The sequence below is a fragment of the Psammomys obesus genome, unplaced genomic scaffold (genome assembly GCF_907164565.1).
Source record: "Psammomys obesus unplaced genomic scaffold, mPsaObe1.curated_primary_1811, whole genome shotgun sequence".
Taxonomy (NCBI): domain Eukaryota; kingdom Metazoa; phylum Chordata; class Mammalia; order Rodentia; family Muridae; genus Psammomys; species Psammomys obesus.
Window position 1 is genome coordinate 21029947 of NW_026585504.1, and position 9149 is coordinate 21039095.

Here is a 9149-nt window from a genome sequence, read left to right on the forward strand (position 1 = left end):
GTTGGGGAGGGAATGAGGGAGCGGGATACAGCTGGGACACAGAGTTATCAAAATGTAACTAAAAAGAAAAATAAAATTAAAAAAAAAATAAAAAAATAAAAAAATCTCGAACTCATAAAAAAAAAAAAAAAAAACAATTTTCATCTATTGAATCATCCCTGTATCCCTGGGAAGAAACCTACTTGTTCATGAGAGATAATGTTTTTGATGCGTTCTTAGATTTGGTTTGTATTTTATTGAATATTTCTGCATCAATGTTCATAAGGGAAATTGGTCTGAAATTATTTTTCTTTGTTGGATCTTTGGATGGTTTAGGTATCAGGTTGACTCTGGCCTCATAGAATGAGTCTGACAATGTTTCTTCTATTTCTATTTTCTGGAATAGTTTAAGGAGTATTGGTTTTAGCTCTTCTTTGAAAGTATGGTAGAATCCTGTGCTGAAACTGCCTGGCCCTGGGATTTTTTTTGTTTGATAGACTTTTAATGACAGCTTCTATTTCCTTAGGGGTTGTAGGACTATTTACATTGGTAACCTGATCTTGATTTGACTTTGATAAGTTGAATCTATCAAGAAAACCATCTATTTTATTTAGATTTTCCAGTTTTGTAGAGCACTTAGTAAAACTAAGTGATTCCTTGGATTTCCTCAGTGCCCATGGTTATGTCTCCCCTTTCGTTTTTTATTTTGTTAATTTGGATATTATTCCTCTGCCTTTTATTTAGGTTGCCTCAGGGTTTGTCTATCTTCTTCATTTTTCTCCAACAACCAGCTCCTGATTTCATTAATTCTTTGTATTGTTCTTTGTTTCTAAATTATTAAATTCAGCCCTGAGTTTATTTCCTGCCATCTACTCCCCTTTTTGTGTATTTTTTTCTTGTTGTTGTAGAGCTTTCAGATGTGCTGTTAAATTGCTAGTATGAGATCTATCCAATTTCTTTTTTCTTTTTTTTAAATAATTAATTTTTTGATCATAGTTTTTTATTTTTTATAAATTACAGTTTATTTGCTTTGAATCCCCACTTTAGTCCTCTCCCTCATCCCCTTCCAATCCCACCTTTCCTCCCTCAGCTCCTCCCATGCCCCTCCCCAAGTCTACTGATCTTTATGATGGTTCTTAGTGCTATGAACTTTCCTTTTAGCACTGCTTTCATTGTGTCCCATGAACTTGGGTATGTTGTGCTTTCACTTTCATTGAGTTCTAGAAAGTCTCCCTGATCCAGTGGTCACTGGGTAGAAAGTTGGTCAGTTTCCATGAGTTTGTAAGCTTTCTGTTGTTCTGTTGTTATTGAAGTCCATCTTTAATCCATGGTGATCTGATGGGATACAAGGGATTATTTCAATTTTATCTGTTGAGGCTTGCTTTGTGTCCAACTATATTATCAGTTCTGGGTATGGTTCCATGTGGGGCTGAGAAGAATGTATATTCTTTTCTATTTGGGTAAAATGTTATGTAGATATCTGTTAGCTTAATTTGATTCATGTCAGTTAGTTTCATTATTTCTCTAGTTTCTATCTTGCTGACCTACAAAACTCTTTCTTCCTTTCTCTTTCTTTCATTTTTTTTTTTTTTGTCAGCACAATGTTTATTGGGGAAGGGGGCATCAGTCCTTCTTGGACACCACTTTCCTCATAGATGCCAGCACATTGCTCAGTTCCTCCTGCTTCCTCATGGTGTGAATGTGTGTGTCCACTCTCTTCTTGATGAACTTGAGCATGAGCTTCTCCTTGGACACCTGGAGCAGCTCTATGGTACCCAGCTCATAGGGTGCAAAGCAGCACACCTGCCCTGATCATGTCCTGCATGAACTTCATATGCTTGGTAAGGCATCCGAGGTGCCCAGTCTTGCTGACGCTCTTCATCACCTTGTGGCTCTTGTTGAGGCCCATAGCCATGGTGTAGCGCAGGGCCTTGGCTGCTGCTCTCCAATGACAGTCAAGACAGCAAACCTCCTTCTTTTTTTTTTTAATTTTTATTTTTCTTTTTAGTTACAATTTGTTAACTCTGTGTCCCAGCTGTATCCCACTCCCTCATTCCCTCCCCCTCCCCAACTCCCTCCCTGGTCTCCTCCCTGCCCCTTTCCAAGTCCACTGATAGGGGAGGACCTCCTCCCCTTTCATTTGACCCTGTTTTATCAGGTATCTTCAAGGCTGGCTGCAAAGTCCTCCTCTATGGCCTAACAGGACTGCTCCTCCCCTGGGGGGGTGGGGGGGAGGTCAAAGAGCCTGCCCTTGAGATCCTCTTAGAAATAGTCCTTGTTCCCCTTACTTTGGAAAACTACTTTGGTTACTGAGCTACCACGGGCCACATCCGAGCAGAAGTTCTATGTTATATCCATAGATGGTCCTTGGTTGAGTGTCAGTCTCAGAAAAGACCCTGTGCCCGGATATATTTGGTCCTTGTAGAGCTCCTATCCTTTCCATATCATACTAACTCCCCTTCTTTCATATGATTCCCTGCACTCTGCCAAGGTTTGGTTATGAGTCTTAGTGTCTGCTTTGAAACACTGCTAGGTAGAGTCTTTCAGATGCCTTTTACGGTAGACTCCTGTCATACATTCAATGCACATCCCATTTGTCTTTCTAAATGAGGATTGATCATCTTCACCCATGTCCACTTTCTTGATTATCTTCTTTAGGTGTGTAGATTTCATTATGTTTATCATATCTTGTAGGTCTATATAAGCGAGTATATACCAAGTTTGTCTTTCTCCTTCTGGGATATTTCACTCAGAATGATCTTTTCTAGATCCCACTATTTGCCTGCAAATTTCATGATTTCCTCCTTTTTGATTGCTGAGTAATATTCCATTGTGTAAAAATACCACAATTTCTGTATCCATGCCTCTGTTGATGGACATCTGGGTTGTTTCCAAGTTTTGGCTATTACAAATAAAGCTGCTACAAACATGGTTGAACAAATGTCCTTGTTGTGTACTTGAGCAAACTTTGGGTATATACCTAGGAGTGGTATAGCTGGATCTTGAGGTAGCACTACTCCTAATTGGCAAACCTCCCTCTTAACTCTAATCACTTCCCCCTGGGGGGACGAAGGGGTGGTGCAGCCTTGCCAGGCCACAGAGAAAGACAATGCAGCCAGTCCTGATGAGACCTGATAGGCTAGGGTCAGATAGAAGGGGAGGAGGACCTCCCCTATCAGTGGACTAGGGGAGGAGCATAGGGGGAGAAGAGGGAGAGAGGGTAGGATTGGGAGGAGATGAGGGAAGGGGCCACAGCCAGGATACAAATTGAATAAATTGTAACAAATGATAATAAAAAATTAAAATAAAAGAAACTAAATGAATTAAAATTTCAGCTGAAGTTTCACATTACCTTTGGAGACTCTCAGCAAAGTTAAGTGGCTTACATGACTGCAGTGTTTCTTAGTGTTCAGCTCGAGAGTCAGAAAGGAGTTAGTACAGCTATCTAATTTTGGTCTGTATTTTTATTTAAATATCCCCTCTATATAAGAAATCATAGACTATCAATACATTACCTAAAACACACAACTGATAGTAAAACAACTAATATAGATGGAAGGTTAAATTTTAAAAACCTGTAAAGTGAACATAGTGTAATGAAAAGTATGATTTATTGTGTTGATATGATAATTATTTTGGGCTTAGTCACAAATGTATAACTTTTTATTTAGAATAGCAATCATTTAACACTAATATTTATAATGTTTACTAATAAACATCATTAAGTAAAGTATCTTGTTATGCATTTACTTCTACAGATTGCTAATGAGATACTGCAAATTAATACTTTAAAGATAGGACTTTTATGGCACATCGCCTTACAAAAGAGATGATGTTTCCTTTGACTTGACTTATTTTCTGTCTGGCATAGTTATACCATAGCATGTTATACGATGACTCATTTCTGCACCATTTTATTGAACATCTAAAATCTTTTGCCCAGCGTGTGATGGTGTTTGGCCTCAGCCTGACACAGAGCATCATTTATCTGTTAAGCAACTGTAAGTTTTCTTCACACCAGTGTGAGAGGATTAAAATAGCGTGCCATTCCTTTGCCAAATTATTTTGCCATGTAGGTCATTATCTCAATTTTATTACATTCGTTATTGAATGTTATTATAATTTATTAAAATTATGTTTAGTGTTGAGTTAATCCTTAAAACAGTTTTTTTTAGGTAAATGACAGACGAAAGTGGGGACGCTGACACTGACTATGGCATGTGGGCATGTGCTGCCATTCATTGCTCACATTTGTCTGGCTTGGTGCCACATTAACTCCTTAAATGAGAAGGACAACAATTTTGCTGAGTGTGTCAGGGATCAGCCAAGTAGAAAGGCATTTAATAATGTACTAGAACCAGATGAATGTAAGTACACCTGACAGTACCCAAACATAAGCTGATCACCCAGACAGATCAGAAATGCTCATGTTACCATTATAATAAGGTCAAGAAGTAAATTAGTGTCACCCTCATGCTACAGACAAGAAGATCAAATCCAGTGACTATCATGAAGCCAGGGTGTGGTGGAGTCCGTATTCGAGTCTAAGTAATCAGGTCAGAGCTGTTAACAGTGAGAGAGAACACACAACTGGGGGCGACAGTCACTTGCAAGTGCACTCATGTCTATGTGTGTGTCTGTACACATACATACATACATACATACATACATACATACATATCTTCACACATAAATGTAGCTTTCACCCTTCCTTTTCATCAGATGGAACTATTACAGAGATACACAACTGATTAAAAGGCAGAAAATGAGTAACTATGGAATGCCCAACTGCAACTGATCCATATGAAGAGCAACCCCTCTACCTCAGGAGGCATGACAAAGGAAGACATAGAAAGAGTGTGAGAGCCAGAGGCCCAGGATGCCTCCTCCAAGATAGTATCTTTTAGACATGATAAAGGAACTGCAGCCAAAAGCACATTTTTATTTCATAATGCTCTCTCAAAGGGAATATGTATATAAGAGCAGAACTTTAAATATTACATGCCTATTTCACTGCAGGCACGAGTAATATACATTAAAATTTTATTGACTTGATATCTCTAATTGATTTAAAAGGAGAAGATACATCTCTTTAGAAAGCAGGCAAGTTTATTATCTGACCAAGGAGGTACTGTAAAGCTCACTAGACACCCAGACAAGTATGTGACATGCTTCTGTATTCTAAATCACGTGTCTTAAATTAAAAAGGCTAACAAAGATGGAAGGGGGCTTTGGGGCTTGAGTCTTTGTTTCATATTCAGTATAATGTAAGTAATTGCCATCTGACAATATATTTAAGTCTTTCTTGGTACTACCGTTTTAATTCATTGCTTTTTAAAATTTACTTATCCTTATTTGATGTACATTGGTGTTTTGCCCGAATGTATATCTGTATGAAAGTATTACTTCTTGGAGTTACAGACAACTGTGGGCTGCTCTCACCAGCTGGCATAGAATTCTCTGTGTAGCCCAGGCTGGCCTCACACTCACGGAGGCTCACTCGTCTTGGCCTCCTCAGCGCTAGATTAAAGATGTGTTTCACCACACACAAGTCAATTATATTGTAAAGTAACTTGCAAATTCTTGAAACTAATAACATTTCTTTATATAATAAAACAATTTTTGTTATCAGTTATGTTTGTAAAGGATTATTTTCACATTGAAAATTAGTTTAGTTTGATATTGAAGTTGAAATGTTTTTTTTTGTTTGATTTTAGATGATCTACGTGTATATGTATATTTCCGATTATTTCAAAATGGTTTCTACTGAATCCCTGCTAATCCATTACTTTGAAATCCTGGTTTAGATGTGTTTCATGTCACACTCAGCAGGTACAAGTCATTTTGAGAATTATCAAACTGCAAGGGATATAAGGAAGGGTGGATAGAAGTGGACTATCCATTTAGGAAAAAAAGAAATGAATGACAGAGCATTTCCACAAAATACATGGTCATTCAATTCTATGAATGAAATATTAATCTAGGAAGTTCTTCGTCAATACATTTAGAGAGAATCATGTACTGCTCATTGTTTCCAATAAGGTCTTAGAAACAAAGAAAGACAGTAGTCATGTGAATATTCCACTTACTTCCTGAAAATATTGTGGTCTGAATTCAGGAGATGAAACAAGCAATTTTGTGCAGCCAAGCAAGCTAAGTAACAGAAAATACTATATAATTATTGAGCGATGGTAGGATAATGGGCTAGAAGAAAAGATATAAGATGATCAAGTCAGGCCAAGCCATGCTTTTAACTCTCCTTCCTTTTCCATTCTTTTGATTAAACATTCATTTCCCCGAGCATGACAGTGTCTTTTGTGGCACGATAGAAGAGATTTTCAATTCTCAGAGTGAAGACTAATGGAATGAGAATAAGTATAAACACATATCTAATTTAAACGGCTCTTCTGTGAAGCTACAAAATACCTTACATTTGTAGAGGAACATTACTGTACTAAATTTCATGGGTGCTTATATACACAGTGGTTCACACAGAATAGTTATCATCTGCTCTCTGGAAAGGAACTCCACCTTAGACCCAGCATTTCTTCTGCACGGTTAAAACGTCAGCTGAAGATGGACAAAAATGTAAACTTTCCTGATTTAGCAATCTCGCCCAGTGGGAAAGTTTGTCTCAATGTTTGGCTTGACCTAACAGAGTTTCTCTTGGTCTTATATCCTCAATAGAACCCAGCACCTTGGGTTACAAAATGGCCTTTAAGCTTGAATGAGCGGGCATGTATTTTCCTCTACTTCAGAGCTTTACTATTTCATCTTTTCAAACTCTTTTACTGCAAGCGGACCAGAATTATATTGACAAGGGGAGAATTTATCTCCAAGAGGAGACCGCTATGCTCCTGTTAAGTGCTAATATAACATTTATGTGTTGGTGCCTTAATAACAGCCTAGCTTACCTAATGAAAGTTGAAAGCAAACAGTACTCTCTGAGATTTTATTATGACTGAAGTGACTGCAATTTGAGGCAAATTATCCCTATTTTTGTTCCCATATCAAAAACAGAGCCACTAACGCAATTGCCACATGTTTGGTATGGAATTAGGCTCCACTCTCATTAATCTACAAGGAAGAGCATTTTTCATGTAAACAGCTCACAAGGGTCAGAGAGAAGAGCTGTTTCTGTGAAAAATGCTTGTCAATAACTTTGTGAGTGAATTTTGAAATAAAGTGCCTGTAGCCTGTCATTATTCCTTCCTCTCAGAGTCGAGAGTGAGTGGATGAAAATTGAGCCTGTGAATTGAAAACGGGGTGAGTGTTATGGCCTTATCGACTTCAGGTAAAACGACTATTTTAACTTGTTATTATTTTTCCATTCAGGGGTCAGGCAATGTACAGTATTACCAGCATAGACTGCAGTGTAAGCAAATTGGTATACAAAAAGGCTATTACCCACACTCATGGGGCAAAGGCAAGCATAAGTCACCAGAATCCAGAGAACTTGTGATCTCCGCAGAAATGAAATAACCAACAGGGCTTTGCAGAAGAATAGCGTGGGTGTGTAAGAATGAAGCTCCAAGGAGACAGAAAATTATAAACCTGGGAAAATACACATTCACATGTGTAAAAGGCAGGCAGAAATTATGCATCTTAAGGTCCATTTGAAAGAACGTTCTAATTACGCTTGCTTGCAAAGAAATTGTGGTACCACACTGAATCTCAGAAATCCCTACTACAACTATTACCATGATGTTTCCCTGCTATGCTTATCTTAAAAGTTTTTAGTTGCTGGATTTTCAAGTCCACTTGATGTATTCTTTTTCAAAGCTGAGTTCTCTGAGTTCATTCTTACAGGAAAGAGTATTTTCAGAACATTAAAAACCTTCCTTGACTTCAAAATTAATTTTTTCTCATGTTGAAGAACACTTTGGAAATTTTAGTGTGGTCATGTTAAATTGACAAGAAATGTGCTCACTCTCTCTGTCTCTGTCTTTCTCTTTTTTCTCTCTCAAGTAATCTTGGATCCATAGAATTATGAGCGAATTCCTGACATTCGAATTTTCTTATTTTTTTATATTTCAGAAGCAATGTGTTGTTTCTATCCTTTGATGCTGACTGTTTTCCTCTATAGACTCTGATAGTTAGAAAATAGTCAGATATACCTGGAAACTAAAGAACTTACCAGGATAAAAAAAATATGGTGGAGAAGAGTTATATGTAATTATAATCCCCAAATAATATAAATTCAAATACCAAAATATTATGAAAAAAATTATTGTTTTATTTGTTTTTACAAAGACTTGTTTTATTTTTAATTGTATGTATATGGGAAGAGGTATGTGCAAACCTGAATGCAGGTGTCTACAGAGTCCTTAAAAGGGAGCTAGATCCCCTGGGGCTGGAGGTAGAGGTCTCTGCCTGTGTGGTGCAGGAAACCAAACTTGGGTCTCTGCAAGAGCAGTTTACATTATTGAGAATGGAGCCATCCCTCCATCCATTCCTTTATTCTAAACAAGATTTTCATAACCTCAAAAGTATAATGATCTCTAATTTAAAAAACTCATCATATTTCCTCACTTCTCATTGGTTCAATTTAGTCATTTTTTCATTGACTGTTTACTAGCCAAACATCATGTCAAGCAAAATACAATGGTACTACAATTCCTTCATCGAGTAAGGAAGAGAGCTGGCAAAACAGCCAGCTAAACATTAAAAGAATGCAAGATTCATGGAGGTGAAGGCTTTTGTTTTTGTCCAAGTACATAGCCTAACTACTTAAATGAGTATCAGACATACAGCAGACACAACACCTACACAGTATCTGTTGAATGCTAAATAGTTGCGATAGGGACAGTTAGGAGACTTTGGGATACCTAGGAGAGACCAATAAAGGGGAAATGTACCTTTAGCATATCAGGTTGGCATAACTGGAGAAACTGGTGCAGGGCCTTTTAAGTGTTCAGAAGTTTGGAATTTAGACCAACTCTCCTGAGTGATTTAAGCATGTAAACACTTCAGCAGTGAAAACGTGTAGATGTGTTTTAAGAAACAATGACTGAGGCTGAAATGTGACAAGTGATGGAGAATGGGTGGAGCTGAGCAGATCAAGCCAGGAATTTCACAGAAATCCAAGCAGCATATAAACAGCAGTGGTCAAAAGTAAGTAAGTAAATAAATAAATAAATAAATAAATAAATAAATAAATAAATAAATAA

The 9149-nt window shown here is 37.4% G+C and overlaps 1 pseudogene; it reads right to left on the reverse strand.

Annotated features, from left to right (window-relative positions):
• Window positions 1-1602: 1602 nt before the first annotated feature.
• Window positions 1603-9149, reverse strand: part of LOC129672951 (uncharacterized) — an 88307-nt pseudogene continuing 80760 nt past the window's right edge.